Source organism: Micrasema longulum, unplaced genomic scaffold, assembly GCF_059751315.1.
Source record: "Micrasema longulum isolate JH-2025_06_02 unplaced genomic scaffold, ASM5975131v1 h1tg000777l, whole genome shotgun sequence".
NCBI lineage: Eukaryota > Metazoa > Arthropoda > Insecta > Trichoptera > Brachycentridae > Micrasema > Micrasema longulum.
In genome coordinates, this window is record NW_028277970.1 from 391,054 (window position 1) to 405,318 (window position 14,265).

Below are 14,265 nucleotides of genomic sequence, written 5' to 3' on the forward strand. Positions count from 1 at the left end.
CCGAACTTTGATCAGCTATTGCTTGGACCTCTGATTTCGGCTTAAGGAAGCGTTTTGATGAAAATGCCAGTTAACTCGATAAAATACGTTCTTGTCACTTTTTCAAAAATTAAGAGACCGATTGGTTAGTACGATTTAATGTGGCTGTTTCCCACTGACTAGGAAAATGGTTTATTCGCAGTCACGTTTTGTCCATACCTAATACTAATGATATATCAATGTTGACAAAATGAAGGCAGATATACGTATTGAAGTGATCTTCCCGGGCACTTTATCTAGATTAATATTATTTGATAAATATATTCTTCGATTTCTTCATTCGCAAATGATGGATCATTTGCGGTTTATGGAATTTTTCTGTCACTCTCCCAATTTTATAACATGTTTCTATCGAGTGACCGGTACACTGTTTTTTATTGTAGTTTGTTTTAAGAGTGATGATAAGCACGATGAGAACACATTCGCGGTGTGTAAGCGTGTTCTGGTGAAGGCATCAGACTTTTACAAGGTTTTAGTTGCCTTTTTGTATAGGTACACGAATGTAATGCGTGTGAACCGAGTGCTAATGTAAAGAACTTAATGCTTAAATATGCCAAACCACGAAACTGTAAAAATGTGTGAAAACCATTAACAATTTTTTACAATAGCACGGTCCAAAAGTTTTTCCGATTACTGCTACTCGGTTTTTACTTCACAAATTGCATTACCTACCTAAAAGTGTTCCGTTATTTGATCACAATATCATTTTCTTCCGTAATATTAAAAATACAAGTTCCGGTTGAATAAAACGAAACATCCATAGCTCAATAAAATCAGAATCTTCGCCTCCAAAAGGAATAAAGCAATAAAAAAAATTACATAGTAAAAACGTAGAAATTAACTGATACGATGATTTGCAATAAAATCTTCTATAGAATGTAAATAATAATAAATACACGCCTTACATCGCTCAATATTTACATTTTTTGCGACTTTATGAGAAATTCTCTAGTTTGATACACGATCGAGTCAAAAAGAAAAATTTAAATCGCGTAATACTTAATATACATAATTTTTTACATAATTTAATACATATTTTTTTCATACACTCGGTTGGGAACATTACGATTGGGAGTTATATTATTAATTAGCGCTTTGGCATAGTTATTTGTTTTTCAAATGCGGCAAAAAGTATAATAATTGATGACGATAAAGCGGAGAACGAAACCCGGATAACTTTGTACATTTATTAGTTGGTTATTATTATCCAACGGGAAAACTCCAACATGAACTCGCATAACGTGTGTCAAACTTCCCGAGTTTATTGTCCATTGTCAACGCGCTGTAACATACGTCGAACTAGCTCTGGGCTCTGGGCTTTGGGCTCCGGGTTCTGGGGTAGTTGCGAGCCTACGTGTGCGGTGCATTGTGTTATGTTACTAAATATACATATCCTGTGGTACCTACGAGTATGTAGATGCGGTAACATTAATAACAACATCTGACTTTTCTATTCTGATGTCAAGCTAATTCATAAATCTTTATTCTATGCAAAGAGTGATTTTCATTCCCTCGAAAAGTGCGCCATGAGGAAGTTAAGTGCTATTTGAATTTTTTTTTAAATGTAGTACTAAATGGATGGTTTTATAATAGTAATAATAATAAATTTCGTCAATTTTTACAGCGCCGTTTTTGTGAGTAATCACTTCAAGGCCGCTGTACATTATACTTAAATAAAAAAATAAGGTCTATCTACAGGCCAACTCTTAATTACTATTTACTATTTGGAATGATTCATTCATATTATGTAACCCGATTATATTAATTTATTTATGCGAAGGTATAATCAAAAGTGATATTTCAACTAACGCAAATAATAAAAAAAACAGCAAATATCATGTAAACTGATCATGCGAACAAAATATTCTCCATCCCTGTTATAATTTGTTAACAAACAAATAATATTATTAGCCTAAAAAACATTTTGAACTTTGTGGTATGAAATTTTATACAATTTTTGAGTTATACATCCACCGGTTTCGGGGTTACTTCTTCATCACCGGGACTTGAATTTCGACTGAGTTATATTAATAAAATCATTAAACTCCTTGGCTTACGTTTATTATTTTATTATTGTCAAATAAGCGCTTTCGGCCTTAGAAGGCATACTCGTATATTCTGTTCAATACTCTAAATTACTATGTTAAAAAACAGACTGCTTCCTAGATATCAGCTCAGGAATATTAGACGACATGATTTCGACAATCCTCCCAATTTATGACACACACTACCCTATAAAAAAGTTGACGTAGATAAACTCCTTACATTATATAGAACCTTATCGCAGTTTAACTGTTATAAATTTGTTTTGTTATAAAGTTGCAGATTATAAAATTATTATTATACTTTGGATGAAAGAGCTCCGTGCTTTTGCTATCGGCGGTATCGACACCAAATCACTTCCGCGCTAGACCTCTTCATCAGACGCAGATGGTACAGATTGAAGCATGCCTGGCTTTGGCGACGACTATTTACAGCTGTTTTTGAAGTCTTTTATCCGTCAACTCAATTCCGCGTTGATTTTATTCAAGGCACGTAACTTATCCAGCAAATATTGTAACAGAATGTGCGTAGAGCCGCGGTCGCAGTAAGCAAAAATTGTATTTTAATTACGCCTCGAAACTCTTCTAGCTGCTTGCGTTTAAAAGTTACGACGGTTTTAAGTATGTAATATACCACCGGACATCCTGTATTATGAAATATCTTAAGACGCAAGCGGGGGAGGGGTGGGGAGTTTTGATTTGAGTTTTGATTATTCGCATCTAGAATACAGTACAAACAATCAGCTGGTTATAAAAATGTTGTCTTTAAAATCTAAAATTCCTGGGCTATATGTTAAAAAGTATTAAATATAATAAGAATTTCCACAATTATGAATGAGAAGTGGAAGTGATTTCAGGCTTCCGAAGATGAAAGACTGTCTGGAACTCAAAACAACCTTGTTTGAAAGTATTTAATGAGTACCAGAAAGTTACAGGGAAGCTGGTAACGTCTCCACTTTTCGATCATAATGCTTTGCAAACATTTGGAATAAATAATATCATCTGTAGAATTACAGATAAATTTAAATAAGGCATACTTATTTATTTATAAATATTTACTAAAAATAAATATACAAAATATTACACGTCAAAATATTTTAATTAGGAATATTATCCCGAAACATCTACAAAAAAACATTAATATTACAAGTATACATATATACATATATATATATATTATATTTCCCGTGCCGAGGACAGTTTATAATATACTTTTTCTAAAAAACATTAGAGAATAAACAAAGAAGACTAACTTAAATATAAATAAATAATAAAAAATATAAATTGGACGTTGGAGTTAGATAAACAAACATTAACAAAAGATAAATGTCATTATAGTAATTATCGGTACCTTCGATGTCTCTACAGGATTTGACAGGAGAGAAAAACAGAGAAAATATAGCAGGTCGGTTAAGATCAGAATGAGTAGCGCACGCGTCGCGAATAAAGCTGTTAAGACGACACAGTACGCGAATATCCATAGAGATTTACTATTTAGTTGATGGCAGTTTATGGCATTAACTGTAACTGTCGGGATACAAAGTGTGGTCCACTGGTCCATTACCGGACCCGTGGTTAGCGCTATTTGCCGTGACAGGACGCTGACGGTGACGGCCAACGGGTCGTTGGCCGTCTGAAGGCAGATCTTGCATTAGATGACAGAGTGAAACGGTTGCGAGGAGAGAAGCCGATCGTCAGATGTGTGTTGCTGTCAAACAACGTTATAAGATCAACGAAATCAAATTGCTTGCATACAGCTTGCTCATAACATCACAAATTAACTGACATACACAATCACAACACGAGAACATCACAACTCTATCTCATACAAAGAACCAAAACAAGAACAGGCCAATCCCGACTTGAACAACGGATTAAAAATGTACAATGACTTGAATCGCAACATCAAAACAACGACTTAACAACACAAATTCAAAAAATTAATTTTTAAACCTGATAAAAAACCAACAAATTTACCTGATGATGTACAATTATAAACCGTTATTTTAGGGATCTAATGAAATCGTAAATAAAGCAAAAAATTATATATTTTAAAAAGTATTTTTGATTATACAGTATTTAATTACAGATTACCGACTAATATACTTTTATAGTATATCACATGTTTGTACACAAAATTCGACACTTAAAAATAACCCTGAGAACTTTCCCATTAAATTTAAGAGAATACATCTAATAAGTTGGCAAGCCTATGTACAAACTTTTTTAGCTTAAGGTATAAGTCACTGCACAACAGTGCTCCGGAATATCCAAGGGAACTAAGTATGCATTCCAGATGAACTAACTGACAGACATCTTACGCTTAGATTAGCTACGTCTAGGTCGAGAGGAAAAGTTATTATACCTCTAAGCAAACAGCGCACTAAATTCGGTGAACCAGCATTTGCGGTCGCAGGCCCTATGGCATGGAATGCTCTCCCAGCAGAAGTGCGAAACTGTGAGAGTGAAGTAATTTTTCAGAAAAAACTTAAGACCCACTTGTTCTCTGAATCATTTTAATAAATCTGTAGCATGTTTTAACAAAATAAATTGTTTTATTTAAATTACAAATTTAAGTTTCAATTAAATTTATGTATCTATAGAATCAATTTGTAAACAGGCGCCGTGGTGCAGTCGGATAGACGGATAACTGTAAAACTGGCATCGCGGGTTCGATTCCCGCCAGTTGCAAGAAAAAAAATCGAAAAATATTTTTTTCTCAATTGGGTGTTGTGGTGTGTTTTTCATAACCTCTTTCCATATCTCCTCTTTCCCACCTGCTGACAACCCTATAAATAGAGGCTTAGCGGGTTAACCTTAAAATAAAAATAAAGCGCTTTTGAGGTATTATATTAAGAAAATGGAGCTATATAAGTTATCTGTGATAATAACAATAATACGTATTAAAATTATAAGTGAGGAGTTTGAAAGCAAAAACACCACTGTCAATGATAACTGTTTTTGGGAAGGCCAACAAAACCAGTAGCGAAAAGACTATTTCTTTTAAGTTCAACTTGTGCGTGGTAGTCATGTATAACAAGAAGTGAAAAAAAAAAACATTTAAAAATCAATATGCACATTGAACGTAAAAGAAATTGTCTTTCCGCAATCGGTTTTCCCAAAAACAGTGATCACGGATAGTGGTGTTTTTGCTTTTAACCGTAACAAGTATTGTAACATGTACAGTCGTTTATATACCTAATAAAAAAAATACATAAATAAATTAATAACAAGAAGATCCAGCATGTTGATAATTTTTATAACCCTTACAATATAGCTAAGCATGATGATTCTTACTGAAGCAAAACATGATGGAAGTACTACGTAATCTTCTACTCGGGTACTATCGGAAGTTAGATAAAAATGTAGATCGTGCACACGATTCGCTGTTAAGTCTAATAGCCTGGAGGAATGAATTTACCCGCGTAGGTCATGTATTAGTATCGTCTATCTATAAAATAAATACAGCAAATTTATCTAAGGTAATTCAAGCAATAAAAACCTCAACAAACAAAAACAATTTGCAATGTAAGAATGTCGAAACGAGGCGAGCAGTGATACGGACTGAGGCATGTAACATGTGAGGCCGGGGCACGTATGTATGTATGCTTTTACGAGTATGTTCGAGTCTTGGTTCCTTGGCTGGTAAAACATTGAACTTGACTTCGGGCAAGTCAGCAGTTAGACGAGAGCACGATTTTTGTAAATAACACCTGTGTCGTATTACTGCATACTCGAGTACTTGAAGTTCGTCTTGAAAACAAATCAGGTTTTGGGCAAATCCATGGCCATAATTAAGGACACAAACAATAAAATTTACTGAAATTGAAATAATTTACCGTAATTTAAATAAAGTTTTAAAATTAGCCAACTATAAAATCCTAATAATTAAAAAAACGATTTAAAATAAGAAAAAAAAAATAACCAAACAAACAATTTGCAAGAAATTACAACAACATGACAAAAAGACTTAAACTTTTAGCTCATGTTTCGATTTAATATTCAGTAAACACTGATAAAAATTAAATAGGATAGGATTCATTACTTAATTATACCGTGATAAAGAAGCTTGTGTGGCTTTAAAACCGGTCGATAGAAAAAACAAGTGGTTAAAAACAAAGTTTTTTTTATATACATTTTAAGGGTACAAACATTAAAAAACTTCGGGACTTATTGTTAAGAACACTGATTGAAGTAAAATTCAAATAATGGAAAATATCAGGAAGACGGGATTTGCTCAAAGAAGCAAAAATTATTCTTTTCTTAAAAATAAGTCCGACGTTTGATTATAGTGGTAAATCATACCACAAAAAATAGCTAATAGGAATAAACAAATAAAACAAACCAACATGCCGTTTTCCCGGTAGGCAAGAGACAATAGAACGCCATAGCATTATGTCGTTGCATACAAACCTTTGCATTCATACGTCTTCTCATGCACGCACTACGATTATTCCAACTTTTGAGTACGTCCCTCTTTAAGTACTTTTTGAATTTGGTCATACCATGTCTTTCTCGGTCTTTCTTAAATTCTGTATCCATCAAAATTCGCATAGTAAATCTTTTTAGCCGTCTTTTCGCTATCCATTCGCTCTGCGTGTCCGAACCAACGCAGAATTCCTTCTTTGATTTTGTCAAAAATGCTTATCTCAGCTTTACACAATGAACGGATCTCGACATTCGTGCATCTATCTTATCATAAATAATATAATTTCAGGAGAACGGGATTTTTTTAAAGTACCAATAACTGTTGTTTTCGTAAATACATGCCCGGAGATGGATTAAGTGGTACATAAATTATGACAAAAATAAAGGTTTTAGGAAAAAAAAAACACATTGTATTATTGTGAACGCGTCAGGAATTGAACTAGAAAAATCAAATGAGAAACCAACGTGCTAGCCATTGAAGTCATTTCAGTGAGATAAATTTTACTCGCTTTGACTGTGGAATGGATTAAAAGATTGAAAGAAACGAAAATGCAAAACGTACGATTTGTAGGTAAAGTGAATTATTAGCATGGGGGTATAGGTATGAATTTGTTTTCCAATCCAAAGGTAAAAGTAAACGGTAACCCAATCAATTAAGTCATTATTTACTTACGAAACAGTGGAACGTGGATCTGCTTAGTCGGCGGCCATTATAAATTTTCCAATCAAGTAAAACACTTAACCGGCCGGTAATCGGAAACCCATGCAAACTTTTTTCTTGCCAAACATTTCGGTTACGTATTAATAATCATTCCGACCGAAATAAAGTTGCAGCGAGGTGGGGGGAGGGCACGGAGGTATGTCGGAGATTAAAGCTCGCCGAGGAATCTATTTCTTCGTATTAAACGCGAAGGCTGAAATAGCGAGGGGTGCCTGAAACCTGAAACGGAAAACCGACGATGTTTTCATCGCGTGGGATGAATTACATCGCATCGTATTGGGGAACGGCGAAGGAGCAGAGGCTTAACTTTATACATGCGACCGCCTCAAAGGGGAGACATTCAAAGTCCAGTAGAATTCCAACATTTGGGAAATTCAATGCCGAAATTAATGCATATGTGAATGAGAAGTTATACTTACATTCTTGCAGGCAACCTCAATAATTTAATTATAATATATTTTGTTTGAGATCTCAACCACCGTGATAATTTATTTAATAAAATAACGACTTTACGAAATTGAGTGCACTTGTATTTTATCAGAATACCATTGATTTACGGATGTAGGTAGACAAAGCGAAACTGTAAGGTTTATCTCTCAGAGAAAGGATTCGCTTTTCTATTAAACATACTCCATTACGCTCTGTTGCATAGAACAAAACCGTTCCAAATTTCTGGTTTAACAACATCCGTGTAATGAACGGGTTCGGTTTGCGCTCGCGATTCTCGACCTAAGTACCTACGGCCTGTTGTATTGCTGTAAACTGTAGTTGACTTTGTGGTTAATAATCACATAATGTTTTTTTTCGCATGAACTGCCCTGTAAGCAAGTGGCGTGTTATTACTCTGAGGTTAAACTTTTAAGACTGTGGTAAAAAATCCTTTTGCAAAGGGTGCTGTTACGTCATGTTGAATTACGCAATATCTACAGATTTTGAAATACAGGAACCCATTTAAAAACCGAACACATAAATAAATACACAGATTAATAATCTTTTTTCAATATTAAAAAAAAAAAACATACAATTTAAGCCTACAGAAAAATGCGACTCCATTATTTAAAAAAAATAAGAGCTATATAATATGTATATATTTCAAGTCTTGTATTTAATGTAGATTTATATGACTTCATGCAAGAGTTAAGAGGATATGCGGTGGGAGCGTAATTTCATGAATATGCATTTGAACATAGTCACTCTCTCGCAGAAGCCTCCCCGATATTGTGCGCAAAATACAACTGGTTGTTTAAGACGACTGATGATGCCTAATGAAAACCGACAAAATCGAGGTTTCGTTGTTCCGTTTTCCACATCAGAAAACTGAACCTATTTTGTTTTATTTTTAGAAAAAGTCTCAGAATTAAACTTTCTGTGTCGGCACCTTTTCTGTTTGTCAAAATTATTTATCATATAATATGTATTCCGAACTTCCGAAGACGGCAGATAAAACTGGGCGCTTTTAGGGGTTTCGGATGGCTCTAGATCCCACAATAAACAATTTATCAAAAAAGCAAAACGATAGACACGGTAATGGTAAAAATCTATAGTGTGTAAAAAAAAAACACTACTCTAGTGCCATTATCCAAAGAGAAAATACGCGAAATACGTTTATATGAAGAAAATATTTTTTTGGTTGAATTTGCGTTCATAAAATAAAATTGATAAATGCGTTAAGGCCAAGGAGCCCAATTTATTCGTGGATATTTAAATTCTGAGTAGGCTTAGGATTAAAAACAGATTTTGAATGATTCAAGAGTACAATACAGTCGGGAATTATCTGATAAGGATCAGGGGTTGATCGCCTGGTAACCGTTACACACCTAACTACCAACAGTGCGGGAGGCTTCGGAACAAACGTCGGGCCGGTAAATTTACGGAGATCGCCTACATCCGATGTGCCATATAAATATACAGTGTTCAGCGGCCCACTATCGTCCAGCTGGCGGACCGCATGGCGAAAAGGTCGAACGGATTATTTATTGCGAACTATTAAAACAGGAACCCCCTTTGCAGGTGTGATATATCAGAACAACACGATGAGCGGTACTTATGGGTTCGGTTGGAATGGATAACGCTGTGCCAGATTCAATGTTACGGCGGCTTTAAGAAAACACAAATTAGTTGATACCATGGGTGCTATCCTGAACCACTCTCGTGGCACGAGAAAACAGTTTTTCTCGTGTATTTTGTATGTAAATACACGAGGTAATACGGCCACGAGAGTATTTGGAATACCAGCCCTGAAGGTTTAAGAACACGAACAACTAGTTAGATTTATTACAACAACAACAAATCATCACGCCATTTCCTCGTAAGGGTGACAGATAGGTTAAAACGCCACATCACAATTATTTTATTTAATTTATTTACTTTCGTTTTTTTTATTTAGAAAAACAACAGAAAATTTATAAACAATTATAAATAATGTAATGTATGAGTCTAATCAAATTTTTCCACGACTATATAATACTTTTTGTAGACATACTAATGAAAAGATTAGAAATATGTACGAGTATATAAAAATATTTTTGAAATATCATAAGAGAGAGTTAAATTAAATAAAAATGATTTCGTTCCCAAAGCGTTAGGAGAGATGAAAAGGATAAGAAAATATTAGGATAAAAAAATAGGATAGAATAGGAAAAAGGAGGGATTCTGTTGAGGGGGTTACTCTTAAAATGCCTATAATGAATAGAGACAGGAGAATAACGTGATAGTGCTACATATTAATTTAAAGTAGTTATAAAAAAAAATCTAATGAGAAAGTTTTGAATCAAATATATCAAGGAAGAAACAAATTTTGTTATTTTCTGTGCAGCTACGGTTAATGAAGGAATTTTGAGCGAAGTTATTGGATTGGTACAGGATTGTAAAAAAAGTCCGAATTATCTGATAAATCTGGTAGGGAAGTTTAAATTGGTGTTTTCCAAGAGATAAGTACTTTCAATTGTATTATTCAAGATCTTGAATAAGAAGCACATGTCAGAAACAGTTCTTCGTTTGGTGAGAGAAGTCAGATTACGGAAAGAGAAAGAGTCATCATACGAATCTAACGTTACACGTGCTTTACGGTTGCATACAGATATCGATTCCTCTACTTTCATACATCTTCTTATGCACGTGCGCCGATTATTCCGACTTTTGACATGTCCATCTTCAAGTATTTGTTGGATTTGGTCATGCCATGTCTTTCTCGGTCTTACTCTATTTCTGCATCCATCAACATTCGCATTGTTAACATTTTAGCCGTTCTTTCGCTGTCCATTCGCTCTACATGTCCAAACCAGCGCAGAGCTCTTTTCTTGATTTTGTCGATAATGACTATCTCAACCTTAAATAATCTACTTACATTTTGCGTCAAATACATTTAGATGAATTCATATAAAAAAATATATTTTATACGTTTTTGGAAGAAAAAAATAACATGAAAGCGGTAAAATAATATTATTTGTAATACGTTTATTGTAAATGTATTTCTAATGGTATATGGAAAATGGAGAATTGTGACTTGAAAGCAGCCTGGAAAGATAGAGAAAGATCCTGAAGGAAAATGGCCTAAACATTAGCAGGAAAAATACCGAGTATCTGTACCTGCCTTTTGAGGAAACAAATGCTGCAACTCCTTCAATGCAACTGGAGGGGAAAATACTAGTGAACTGTGACTAATTTAAGTATCAGCAGTAATATTCCAAACGCTTTCGCGGCCGTAGAAAACACTTTTATATCGCGTATTTTGTATGTAAATACACGAGATAAAAGTGCATAGAATAGGTGTGAGATGGATGAAGTTTGGGAATCTTGCGAGACCAAAAAAAACATTTAAAGTTAAAAGGAAAGGTATACCAGAATATGGTTAGACCGGCAATTATGTGTGGCTCCGAATGCTGGACTATGTATGGGTATAACTTCTACTCCGGGTAATTTAAAACATAAGACGGAGACCGCCAGACCAAATTACTCCGGGATAACTCAATGTTAAAAATCCTAAAGAGTAACGGCCTAAATGAAAGTGACACCCAGAACCGAAATTAAACAGCCTACCCAGGAAATGGAAATGATTTGGGACAGTGCCAAGAAGAAGCTTATTTAGCGCCATTAAGTTATATAATACCTCAAAGGTGCTTCACAAAAGTTCCACTCTATGCAATACTTAATTTAATTAGACTTCAAATTAAAGAAAAATTTTCAGTCATATTCTCGAAACTGCAGTTCTTCAGTTGTCTCGGCAACTAGCATTTCTGAAAGCAGCCACAAACAAACATCTGGCTCCACAAGCGCGTGCGAGGACCCCCTCGTCCTCTTCTTCCCTTTACGCTGCCGTCACGATAAGCTTCTCCAGGCAATCTTCCTCTCTCCTTGGGAGATGGCCAAAATATCGGAAAACACGTATGAGGCATATGGGCGAGAGTCTGTCAGTCAGCTTCAGTTCAAGAATGGAGGCGTTGGCGCGTCTGGCTTTCCAGGGGTATTCTTAACATGCGTGTCCAGCACCACATTTGAAAGGCATATATAAAGTTGCATCACAGAAAAACAGATGTATCAAATTATAGCGTGAAGATTTTTTTAATCACCTTTGTGCCTGCAAATTTATAATGTTGCAGATAAATCGTGATATTTACAGAACATAAAACTGACTTCATTTTTAAATGCGTGTTTTATTTCTAGAATATTTTTTGATAAAGTAGGTCTTCTTTTACTTCCCATGCGTAAAAAGAGAATAAATTACGAATAGGGTTAGTTAGGGGGTACTTTGATAGTTTTATTGTTTCTAGCGATAGAGATCGTATAAACTGTTTCGTAACAAGATAATAATCTGTAATATGTAGATTCCCAATACAGAATAGGGTGGCAATGACCTTTTGGTGAGCGAAAGCAATTCAATAAAAAGCACAGTTGCCAGATGGTTGAACACGATTACATCTGCATTACAAATTACCAGCAATGTGATTAGGTTATAAGAACTCGAGTAAATCTGATCCAACAAGCTGATCGTTATGGATCGTCCATTCAAATCATCATAACAAACATCTTAAACAATTTTCATTTTTGTTTTTTATACTATAGTATTTATATTGTGTATTTTAATATTAATTAGAATAGTTTGAAGTTTTTCTACTAATATTTCTTGGTGGAGCTGCATTTAGATTATAATAATAATACTTTATTTAGTTATATTCTACTTTTATTTACTAATAACTAACTACACCCGGTCACCAGTGAAAATAATAAATAAAAATGGAATCGAATACAAAACAATATTTATATTATTAGGCATATTGCGGAATAGTATATATGTATAGTATAATAGTATATATGTATATATGTAACGGTTATAAACCTATCGATGGTCCCTATCAACAATGTCGGATATCCATTTTTACCAATTTTCACTTAGTTATATAAATATAAACACAATAAAAAGTTACATATTATACGATATTTTATTTGATTGAAAATCATGTTATTTAGTCAGTTTCTAGGCTAACATTGTCGGTAGTAATAACTTTGTCCAAACAACAGTGTTGGTAATACTAACTTTGAACTGCTCTACTCAAAAGTAGTCATTTTGCTAAACCGACATTGTTAATAGGGACCATCGATATGTATGTATGCATGAATAAATTTATACATATGTTCGTGCTATTTGTTTGTTTTTTTATGAGATTTCGGTATATTTACTGTCAACCTACACTAAGTAATATTAAATAAATAAAATAAATCTACATCAAATAAAATAGTAGTATAAATTCTGAAAAAAAAAACTAGTTTTCTATTCTATATCGTAGGGTTTCTGGCACAAGTTGGTATAAATAACATATTACTAGTTGTGAGATATTACACCTTTGAAGTTAAAAGCTCATCGCAAATCAACAATGAAAATACACCGCAAGTTGAATATTTTAAAACATTATTTTTTTTATTTATAAAATCTGAAGTATGTTTATTTGCTTTTTAATGAATCGGGTTGTGGTCCTGTGGCTAGTGTCTCGGACTCACGGACCAAAGGTCTGTGGTTCGAATCCCACTTTACCCCAACTTGATTCCCATTTTCTAATAGTGAGTTATTTACAACTCGTTGAAAATGGCCCTCAAAATTAAATATTTGGGTAAATCATAAGAACGCAAATATTTCTTTTTTCTTTAAATAAAATAAATAAACAAAGATTATTTAATGCCATTTATGAAGACATCTCATTTTTTATTTAGTTGTTAGTAATTTGTGCCAAAAACCCGACGAAATCAACTTCAGAAATACATATCTTTTAAACATATTTTAGCGAGATCTGTATCTAGAGTGATGTGGTGTATTCTCTTTGCCCCCTCAAGAGAAACTGCGTTATGGTTCGAGTTTTTTTAATCAAATTAGTGGACCCCGTTCAGACAACAATCACAAATTGAAAAATGCAACTCTGACTTTCTCTAACGAAAAAAAAACACTTGAAACAAAATATTAGCGGTGGATTAATATGTAGTAATTCAAATTAGAATCGGTGTGTAAAAAATAATCGTTAATGTGTTCGTTAATCATTGGTGGCTTGTTAAATATAAAGAGTACTAAACGATGGTTACAAATGTTAAATAAGCTTTCTTATCAAAAGAACATACAGTCAGTTTAAAAAAAATAACAATAAAATCAGCACAATCAAAAGTTAGCGGAATATCTTTTTATGAAAAAATAGAAATTACCATAAAAAATATATATTACTAGAAATAAAATAATAATATTAAATGCAAAAATTAATTCTTTTTAATATGATATCCTGTTTTTCGGAAGACTAGGTTTACAAAAAAAAACTTTAACATTAAAATAATAATCGGAAATAATATTAGCTCGAGCTCCAATTTAAGGAATATTTTTTTAATTTTATTTATTTATTCATATTTTTCGCTAACAAACTATAATTAATAATAAAAATAATGTGACCTCACTGGGGTTTCCCGTGCCGAGGACACTTAACAATATACTTTTTTGAAATTACATTTGAGAATAAACAAAGAAGACTAACTTAAAAAACAAACATAATTAACAAATATTCA